The sequence below is a fragment of the Cebidichthys violaceus genome, unplaced genomic scaffold (genome assembly GCF_023349555.1).
Source record: "Cebidichthys violaceus isolate CVI_PGR_0920_01 unplaced genomic scaffold, fCebVio1.0.p SCAF_3, whole genome shotgun sequence".
Lineage (NCBI taxonomy): Eukaryota > Metazoa > Chordata > Actinopteri > Perciformes > Stichaeidae > Cebidichthys > Cebidichthys violaceus.
In genome coordinates this window covers 20,415,147-20,426,687 of record NW_027176483.1, presented here as the reverse complement: position 1 = coordinate 20,426,687, position 11,541 = coordinate 20,415,147, and positions in this window count along the sequence as shown.

The window sequence follows — 11,541 nt, the reverse complement described above, 5'->3', positions numbered from 1 at the left end:
TTCATGATTTAAAGCACAGAGTGTGTTTTGCCTTTGACGGGAGGGAGGAACGAGAGGTCAAGGCAGCTCCGGAGCGGCGTGTGTGTTGACTCCTGGTTGATGTTTAATCCAGAGTTTACATTGCTGCGATAGGTGGAGCGCAGCTGAACGGCGCGGGAACAACCCCACCACACCGGCACCCAGGGATACACGTAGGTCTTCAAATCAGTTGGACTGACTTTCAAAGCAGATAACGTGTTTGGATTTAAACTAAGAGAGAGATGTGTTTTTACTGGAACTACTTTCCACTGTCAGGTATCTCTGCGTGGCTCAATGTCTGTGGGTGAGAAGGTGTTTTTAAGTGATGTTGGGTGAACACTTGTTTGTTCCGCTCCGTTCGACCCAGCCCTGCCCGTCTGGAAAACCAGCGACTGAAATAGATCGGCACCCTCCCTCTGCGATGGCAGTGATCACACCGGATGAACTGTTCCGATGTTTGATGCCAGTTATTCAATTTGTCTTTCATCTCTTTGTTTTTCCGACAGATGATGCACCGACGCTTCGTCCAAATATGTCCCCCCTCCCCCGCTACCTGTGACCTTCGCTCCTCAACTCACGTGACCTACGGTTGTGAATCAGAGTCCTCGGTTGACTTTTCACAAACTATGCTTCCAACAAACTGCGTCCTATTGTTAGCCGTGCTGTCGTCTCCTCGCTCTAGTTACGCTGCGGTCGTTACTTTCTCACTGTGCGTTCCTGCAGCTGAGACGCAAAACGTCTTCGCGAAACACATTTGCGGTTTCCGAAGCGTCGCCCTTCAACCATTTGCCATTTGCAGAAACGTACGACGCCAACATTGTCGACCGGTTTGCTGCGGGGTGGAGCTCCGTCATCCCTCAAGAACTATTACAAACACACCAATTTAACTTCAATGGCAGACGTGCTCCATCTTTTCCTATGTTGTCCACGTGAGCATCAACTAGGAAGTATAAAGACGGCTGAAGCGCACGTCGGGTGGGCGGGAGGGGAGGGTGAACGGGGTCAAGCACGAAGCAAACTCTCCCTGTTCATGCCCCGTGTGAAACGAGTGTCCACGTTGATGTTTTCGTCACGTAACTCGCGTAACGTAGTTCCGGCACTTCTGTGGTTATTTTAACCCCAAAAGGACAATCTGTTCCTAACCCTAACTAAGTAGTTTCCTGTGAGTCTGGAAGTTTATTTTGAAAGGACCGTTTGCATGTAACGAGAGGGAATTGACCGGCTTTAATGAGGAGTCACTTTTCATAAGAATTCATGGGAACGGCTGTATGTGGATACATTGTCCTTCATTACAATGAACACGTTACAGGTTATTGTAACGGTGTGTGTGTTACTCCACACACACACCGTTCTGCTGCTATAGAAAACAGGACGTGTGTTAATCCGAGGGCTGGAAAGAGACTCCGACATATACACTATTTACAGCATTCCTGTTTGAGTGATGTTGGCTAAAAACGACACTCTCAGCTGTTTTACGTATGAATATTTTCCTTCATAACACGTTTATATTCTGTAAACGTTGCGATCGTTCAACCACGAGCCACATATTCACGAGTCACTACCAACACAAGTGTAGGGATGCATCGTCTCATGAGGGCGTCGGCTTCATTCCACTGTGGTTTTATCATGCAAATTCCAGAATTGACTGCTCAGGTCTAAACATTGAACGTCCTGAAGCACGAGGAACTCTTTCCTCGCTGTTCTTTTAAACCACTGAAAGGCAGCTGTGACTCGAGCGCAACACCAGCAGACGAGTCAAGTACCAAATCAAAGCTTCAGGTGACATCGGATCTTCAGACCCTTTAGTTCTGATCCAAACAGATTGATGGAACAGATGTTCTTTGTTTACCTCTGGAGCGTTCTAGTTCATCTCTCTGTGTGTGTGTGTGTGTGTGTGTGTGTGTGTGTTTTCTGTCTCTGACCTCACCACCGTCTGTCTGAGCTGCTTGTTAAATATTGATCACCTCCCCCGCCCTTCCTGCCGGCGTTTGCCTTAATTGACTGGCAGGGTGAGTGCGAGGAACGGAGCCGGAGAGATGATTGAAGTGACGGAATAAAAATGGAGCGGAGAAGAGAACAGAACCAGCTCGTCGGGTTCATAAAAGTCAAGGCCCGACTCCTCCCGCTATAAATCACAGTGTCTCACTCCTCGTGTTTATCGTCTGTTCTCTCTCTCTCTCTCTGTCTCTCTGTGTGTGTGTGTGTCTCTCTCTCTCTCTCTCTCTCTCTCTCTGTGTCTCTCTCTTTCTCTCTCTCTGTGTCTCTCTCTCTCTCTCTCTCTCTGTGTCTCTCTCTCTCTCTCTCTCTCTCGCTGTCTCTCTCTGTCTCTCTCTCTCGCTGTCTCTCTCTCTCTCTGTGTGTGTGTCTCTCTGTCTCTCTCTCTCGCTGTCGCTCTGTCTCTCTCTCGCTGTTTCTCTCTCTGTCTCTCTCTCTCTCTCTCGCTGTCTCTCTCTATCTCTCTCTCTCTCTCGTTTTGATCTCACTCCGCCGCTCTGCTTTCTGGGTAATGTAGAGACACGTAAACAGTCCAATGCAAAGAGAAGTGTGGTAACTCATGATATGGATGGGTGAGCATATTTAAAATATGGTACCAGCCTGAGTTACAACATGATGCTGCAGTAAAAGTGTCCCATCCCCAGTTCACCCCAAGTGAGGATTTACTGTCCAATCGAGAGGTTGACCAATCAAAGCCCAAAGAACCAGGTGAAGAACAATCTGGAAACAATTTAGTTTATTGACTTTTAACCTTTTATTCTGTGAGATGTAAAAGTCTCTCATTCATTACAATCAGTGGAAATGACACGTCACGTGCAACAGTGACTAGTGGCAACAGTGACTAGTGACAACAGTGACTAGGGACTAGTGGCAACAGTGACTAGGGACGAGTGGCAACAGTGACTAGGGACTAGTGACAACAGTGACTAGTGGCAACAGTGACTAGGGACTAGTGGCAACAGTGACTAGGGACGAGTGGCAACAGTGACTAGGGACTAGTGACAACAGTGACTAGTGGCAACAGTGACTAGGGACTAGTGACAACAGTGACTAGTGGCAACAGTGACTAGGGACGAGTGGCAACAGTGACTAGTGGCAACAGTGACTAGGGACAACAGTGACTAGGGACTAGTGACAACAGTGACTAGTGGCAACAGTGACTAGGGACTAGTGACAACAGTGACTAGTGGCAACAGTGACTAGTGGCAACAGTGACTAGTGACAACAGTGACTAGGGACAACAGTGACCAGTGACTAGTGACAACAGTGACTACGGACAACAGTGACCAGTGACTAGTGGCAACAGTGACTAGTGGCAACAGTGACTAGGGACTAGTGACAACAGTGACTAGTGGCAACAGTGACTAGTGGCAACAGTGACTAGTGACAACAGTGACCAGGGACTAGTGACAACAGTGACTAGTGGCAACAGTGAGTAGTGGCAACAGTGACTAGTGACAACAGTGACTAGGGACAACAGTGACCAGGGACTAGTGACAACAGTGACTACCCTTACATGCAACAAATGTTCCTGTTTTTGCCTTTATTCCAGAAAAAAAGATAATATTCCGAATAAGCTAATGAAAATGAATATTCCCTTCTACATGCAGCCGTGCATATTACTCTAAAACGACACCATGCCGCACCCTCATCACCGACGGCAGTGAACATATTACATATCACATTAGGAATGTTGTCATATTCTGAATAATATAATAGAGTGTGCATGTAAATGTAGTATTTCTTATCAGGATGGGTACTACTATAACGAGACATTGACTTGTATGGGAAACACAGATGCTTTAAGTATAGTGCTTTAAGTATAGTGCTTTAAGTATAGTGCTTTAAGTATAGTGTTTTAAGTATAGTGTTTTAAGTATAATGGTTTATGTATAGTGCTTTATGTATAGTGTTTTATGTATAGTGTTTTATGTATAGTGCTTTATGTATAGTGCTTTATGTATAGTGTTTTATGTATAGTGCTTTATGTATAGTGTTTTAAGTATAGTGCTTTATGTATAGTGTTTTAAGTATAGTGTTTTAAGTATAATGGTTTATGTATAGTGGTTTATGTATAGTGTTTTATGTATAGTGTTTTATGTATAGTGCTTTATGTATAGTGCTTTATGTATAGTGTTTTATGTATAGTGCTTTATGTATAGTGTTTTAAGTATAGTGCTTTATGTATAGTGTTTTATGTATAGTGCTTTATGTATAGTGTTTTATGTATAGTGCTTTATGTATAGTGCTTTATGTATAGTGTTTTAAGTATAGTGTTTTAAGTATAGTGTTTTATGTATAGTGCTTTATGTATAGTGTTTTAAGTATAGTGTTTTAAGTATAGTGTTTTAAGTATAGTGTTTTAAGTATAGTGCTTTATGTATAGTGCTTTATGTATAGTGTTTTAAGTATAGTGCTTTAAGTATAGTGCTTTAAGTATAGTGCTTTATGTATAGTGTTTTATGTATAGTGTTATCATAAGCAGTTAAAATCCTACATTCAGTTGTTTGTATCTGCAGAATTAAAGGTCAACCCCCCAAAAAAGCCCTTCAGCACAGCTGAAAACATTGAAACGTCCGATCTCTTTGTAACCTGCATCCAGCGATGAAGTTGGGACGCTGGATGTATGTCGGGCAGCGGTAGACTTATGAAGGGAACACATCGAGTCCTTTCATGCGTTCCCATGAAGGGCGGCTGTCTCTCTGCAGACTGGAAGAGCCCGTTCCTGTCAGTTATTGCTCTCTGCCTGCATTAATCATATGCAACGCTGCCAACGGCTTCGATTGGGAAAAAAAACAATACCGGAGTCGCCCCGTAGCATTGAAGAAATGAAGTTACAAGTTGATTATTATTTTAACGTTAAAATGCAGCAAGTACACACCTGTTGCCTGGGATGGTCACAGAAAGGAAAACACGGCCAAAATAATATGCAGTTAGGCTCTCGCTAATTTCACTAATACTACTACTAATTACTAATTACTCAATAAAAAAAAGACACTTCAGTCGCTCCAGGGTGAAGCCTCGTCCGTGTACCACGCTGCTCTACTTTCATGTACCATTAAAACATATTTAATACTTCTAACTATCGTCCCCACATTGTGACATTGTAAGTCTGTCTGATTACGGTCCGTCCCCGTCTTCCCGTCCTCATGCAGCTTGACGTAGCAGAGCAGCAGCTCCGGCCCTACAAGCTGTTTCTGCTTCATTATTAACGAGCTGGGTCTCCACACAGCGACGGCTTCGGTGGATTTTATGTAGAGGATGTGGACTCGGACCCGTTCTGCCCCCCCCGTCTAAATAAATAATATTGCCGACAAGCTCGATAAATGATGAGCTGAGTGGCGTGTTCGTCGGGAGTCAGCGCGCTACGTGAGCAGTGATGAAAGGTTAATGAGGGACGGGGGTCTAATGGTCCGCGGTCACGGTGCGGCTGTAACGCCTGATCCAGGTCCTGCTCAAAGCTTTTGTCTCAATACACATTTATTTTGACAGTTGGTCAGTTGCTTCAGTTCAAAGTGCAACATCTCAACAACTGCTCGATGGATGCGCCATGAAACTACGTTCAGACATTCGTCTCAAGGAAGTAAACCCTAATGGATTTCGTGACCCCCCCCCCCTTGACTTTTCATCTAGAGCAGACCTGGGCATGGAACGCCCCCCCCAGGCCACACCCGGTCCCGTGGGACGTCAACGGACGTCTGAGTCTTTGTAGCTTCGCTGCTGAAGCAACACGCTCAGAAGATGTTGCTTCTCTTTGGATCGACCTCCATACGTGAACAAACGTTCTCCGTGATCAAGTTTAACAGAACCAGATCCAGATCCTCTCTCTCTGACCGTCAGCTGTCTGCCGTCCTCCACGTCTCTCCTCACACATAGTGGAGTAAAAAGTACAATATTTCCCTCTGAGATGTAGTGGAGTGGAAGTACAACGTTGAATAAAATGGAAACACCCAAGTAAAGTACCTTGAATGTGTACATAAGTACAGTACTTGACCAAATATACTAGTTATACTCCACCACTGATCATAATATTTACTCACAGCCGATCAAAAACATACAATGTGCTGCTGTTTATAAATCAGATGTACTTTGCATTTAGTGCTAATTAGCATATGTTAGCTTACTAAAGTGAACATGATAAATATCTGCATGTGCTTTGTCACTGTTAGCATTTTAGCATGACGCCACAATGAGCTAGCGTGGCTGTAGCGTCTAAAGTCACTCCCTGTTTACTAAATAGTATTTTTACCGTCTGATTCCTGGGTGTAAATATACACGGTACATGGTACAATGGAACGTAAGCAGCGGTGTCCATGACATATAAATACAGTGTTTTCTCAGGCAGGAGATTATGTATTTGATCGTGCGTGCGTGCTCGTGTCTGTCTGTCCACGGCTAATCTCCCATCGACCTCGTGTTTTTCGTGCACATGCATGACTTGCATGTTTAAGGGAGCTTGCGGGAATTCACACTTTTTGAAAACAGATATTATTGACTGTTGTTTACTGTCATTGGCCGATGACTGCTCACCAGTCTTAACCAGCCGGTGGAGGTTAAGTGATCATCGGCCGCTTCTGTTTGGACTTTTGTTTCGGCTACGAATTACAAATTGTTCCCCTCTTGATGTGCACGGATAGATAACACAATCGCATGTGTTTGTTTATGCATTTTAAGTATATCGCTTCGCGAATGACGAACCAAACCGAGCGCTAACTACAACGCTGGGCGTCTTCTTGTGTCGGTAGGAGGAGAGCTAGTTAGACGTTAGCGGCCCCGTGGGAGTCCGACGGTGCGTTTGGCTAACGGAGCTAATACGGCTAACGGAGATGCCGGCTAACGGAAGGTGACGCACAACAGGACCGACGGTTTCTGTTCAGAGGAAAAGGGTCAACAAGTCGTTGCGGACGGCTGCAGAGATTCAAAATGAAAGCGTGACTGTTGAAGTGAGCGGTGAAGTGAAGAGCGTGTCTGAGGCGCTTGTGGTCTCGAAGCGTGTCGCGTGTTTAACATTTAATGCAGGCAGCCTCGCTCAGACTTCCACGGAGTGCGTGTCTGACCGCTGCTGGGGACTCGTCATGTCTTTAGACAAATAAACAGGATATAGCTCTTCTTCACGTCTCTGATATGCTCCTAATAAATCCTTTTAAAGGCCTTTCCTGCGGGGTTTCATTTAAACTGGATGAACTCCTGATGAGGTGTTTTAAATATCCGACAACAAAAAATAATCCGCCACCAGCTGTGTGGCCGACAGCTGTGTGTTGACAACACACACGCGCACACACACACTCACAGACACACACACACACACACACACACACAGCTTAAAAGAGCCAATTAATGTCTCATCGTTCTCATTTCACGTTTTACTTAAAATCTCAAATGTATCAACCGTCTAAATCAGATCTGTTTTGAGGTTAACGTGACGCTTCAAGGCTGAGCCATCATCAGATGCTGAAATGCTGGTATTGTTTTTTAAAATAACGCCTGTGTGTGTGTGTGTGTGTGTGTGTGTGTGTGTGTGTGTGTGTGTGTGTGTGTGTGTGTGTGTGTGTGTGTGTGTGTGTGTGTGTCATATTGAGGACTCACAAACCCCGGAAGCATCCGTCTCTCCCAGATCACAAACACACACATGCAGTCCTTTCTGCAAGCTCTCGTCAGAGATTAACTCAATGCACACACACACACACACACTGCATGCACGCACACACACACACACACACACACACACACACACACACACTCTCCAGCTCTTCTATCCGAGCTGGACAGCTGTTTGTGCGTTCAACTCCTCAGCCTGAAGCAGCCAGTGAAACTCATTTGGTTTTTGCCGTTTGTTCTTTTTGCCAGTTTTTTTTTTTTTCGTTATTCTCCATTTTCAGTGTGATATACAGCAAGGAATGCATTTGTTCTAGTGCTGAAATGAGAAGTAAAAGACGACCGGCTCCTCAAAGGGAAGGATCTGCTCTCTGTTTCATATCTTAGTCTTAGTCTGGGTAATGTCTTTGGATTTGAAGATGTCACTTTGAGCTTTGGGAAATTGGGGGTTGTGTATTTCCTCACACACAATGAGTCAATTAATCAGAATAATGATGGACGGATTCATCAGTATTTGTTTTATAATAACCTTTGTTTTTCAGTGACTGTATAACCGTTTGAAGTGTATCTTCTCCACATCATTCTCTCTGTTATTTATGTCTTCCTAAAGGTAGATGAGGAGATATATCTCTCTCTCATGTGTGTACAGTAAATATGAAGCAGCAGCTGTCAAACAGCTGGCCTGGCTCTGGTTCAAGGCATCATATGTGTATTTATTTATTTATTCATCCTTCATTTAAACAGAAAGATCCCATTGAGATGAAATGCTCTTCTTTGGGTTAAGATAACTACGGAGTTGGAGTTACTTGAGGACCGTGACTTGTTCTACGCGGTGACAGGCTGCGTGGTTCTTTGCGGTCGTTATGCTTCCTGGTTCATGATCGCGTGGACATTACACATCTACGTATTCCAGCACATTCCTGAATGAGGACAAGCGATAAGTTGTGAGGGTTAGACCAGCCGTGCTGTGCTGCTGTAGCTCCATGTGTGACATCTGGAGCTGAGAGTCAAAGTGTTGGTCTCCTTTAAAGCATCCTCACAGCTCACACACACACACACACTACTGTGTAATAATAATAATAATAATAACAACATAAAGCACGTCATTACTGTACATATAACCACATGTTCATACCGATGTTCAAACACACAGAGTGAGTGTCCTGGTCTGGTTATATAAACCGTGTTGTTTCTGCCAACTGTCCCTTACACACACACACACCCCACACACACACACACACACACACACTGCCAAATGCAACAATATGGGGTCCAACACACACACACAAGATACTCTAACAACCTGACTGCACACACACACACGCACGCACACACACACACACACACTGTTAAGTATCCCCTGCAGCCTGAAAGTCAAGTTACATAAATAGTTTTGAGGAGAAAGAATGGCCTCACGCTGCTGTGCACAAACATCCGAGGCAGGCCAACCGGTGGTCACAACAGAACAGCTCCGTCTGTGACGATGTTTATTTGTGTGCATGCTGGTACAATGGGGCGTGTGGTCGGAACGCGGTGAGCATACCTCTTCTCTGGTTCCTCGGTGAAACCTGTTGCATCAGTTGTAGCTGACGTGAATCTAAAGCTCACACTTTTTCAACCTCTCAAGTCTAGAAGTTTGTAAATGTTTGATCGGGACTATTACTTTGTTACGGGTTACTCCGTTTTAGTTTTTGACCGGTTCTCCCGGTTAAAGCCCGTGCGGTGTTTAGGCTCCTTGGTTCGGTTCTGGAGAGGATCGTGGTTTGGGTCCAGTAAGTACTGTTTGAAGGGAAGCAGCGTGAGAAGTGAGTCGCGGTTGACTTCTGGTTTCACTCGGGTCCGTAAGAGCTTCTGTGCCGAGTCATTCAGAAGCCGTGTCTTTTCGGGAGCCTCTCGAGGTTTATTATCTTTGATACACAGTAGAGTGTCTCGTGCACGGACTCTCAGCGCTCATCATTTACTCAAAATATCCGGGTCTCTGTTCACCGCGGTCAGTAGTTGATGTACAGATGGTCATGTTCAGACCCCAGCTCATCACTGGACACAGTATGTTGATTAGTGAGCTTTAGACGGAGAGGTTTTCCTCCCTAATGCTAAGCTAGGCTAACCAAATCTTGACTCTAGCTTCATACTGAGTGGTTTCAATGTTTCTCATCTAACCGTTGGAAATAAAGAAACGGCGTTGCACCGAATATTTAATGAATGCTCATTTTGACATCACAGAACTTTGGGATCAAAATGTGACGACGTGGAGGCTGGGGGGGGGGGGGGGGGATGAACTGACCAATCTGACACCGGAGAAAGTGGGTGTCGTCTGCCGTCTGGAATCATTCACACTGATCCCGACTAGATTAAGTCGCTCGTCATGTTTCACTGGTGAAACAGAAGAGTGATTTAAAAACCAGGCAGTGGAGGAGTGATGGCTGTGTCAGATGAACATCAGTGAGAGACACATTTCCCATGAGACAGAGATCAGACGGTGCCTCTAACCGACACACGACAGTGGTAAAAGAATCCGCCTTCAGCTGGATGTAGACTGATTAGCTGTTTGCTGTGTTGCTGCTGTGAAAACACACCCTATGATATCGCACATATCTCACATATTCTACGATTTAGATGAGTCAAACACTCTCCGGACTTCAGTCCGCTGTTCGCTTCCTGTGAACAAGTAAAAGTAAGGATGACTCTTTAGGCACACGGTGGTGAAGTGAGTCGTTGCATCTTTTCCTGAACCGAACTGTGTGTTTGTTCAACACTTCAGCGCTCAACCTTCAACTGACACTTCAACTGCTTTTAGTGCTTTGACTTCAACTGACACCGCAGCTTCACTCCATAACTGTGTTGTAACTGACACTTCAACGTTTTCACTATTCAAGCCATTTCAAACCTTCAGCAGCGTGTGCGTGTACATATGCATTTTGTTTCTTTCTGCAGTTTACACTTCATATACTCTCAGTGCTTACGCTTCAGCTGACGGCGTGGGTGTAGATATAGGTTCGTTGTGTAGATGTAGGTTCGTTGTGTAGATGTAGGTTCGTTGTGTAGATGTGGGTTCGTTGTGTAGATGTGGGTTCGTTGTGTAGATGTGGGTTCGTTGTGTAGATGTAGGTTCCTTGTGTAGATGTGGGTTCGTTGTGTAGATGTGGGTTCGTTGTGTAGATGTAGGTTCCTTGTGTAGATGTGGGTTCGTTGTGTAGATGTAGGTTCGTTGTGTAGATGTGGGTTCCTTGTGTAGATGTGGGTTCGTTGTGTAGATGTGGGTTTGTTGTGTAGACGTGGGTTCGTTGTGTAGATGTAGGTTCCTTGTGTAGATGTGGGTTCGTTGTGTAGATGTAGGTTCGTTGTGTAGATGTGGGTTCCTTGTGTAGATGTGGGTTCCTTGTGTAGATGTGGGTTCGTTGTGTAGATGTAGGTTCGTTGTGTAGATGTGGGTTCGTTGTGTAGATGTGGGTTCGTTGTGTAGATGTGGGTTCGTTGTGTAGATGTGGGTTCGTTGTGTAGATGTGGGTTCCTTGTGTAGATGTGGGTTCCTTGTGTAGATGTGGGTTTGTTGTGTAGATGTGGGTTCGTTGTGTAGATGTGGGTTCGTTGTGTAGATGTGGGTTTGTTGTGTAGATGTGGGTTCCTTGTGTAGATATAGGTTCGTTGTGTAGATGTAGGTTCGTTGTGTAGATGTGGGTTCGTTGTGTAGACGTGGGTTCGTTGTGTAGATGTAGGTTCCTTGTGTAGATGTGGGTTCGTTGTGTAGATGTAGGTTCCTTGTGTAGATGTGGGTTCGTTGTGTAGATGTAGGTTCGTTGTGTAGATGTGGGTTCCTTGTGTAGATGTGGGTTCGTTGTGTAGATGTGGGTTTGTTGTGTAGACGTGGGTTCGTTGTGTAGATGTGGGTTCCTTGTGTAGATGTGGGTTCGTTGTGTAGATGTAGGTTCGTTG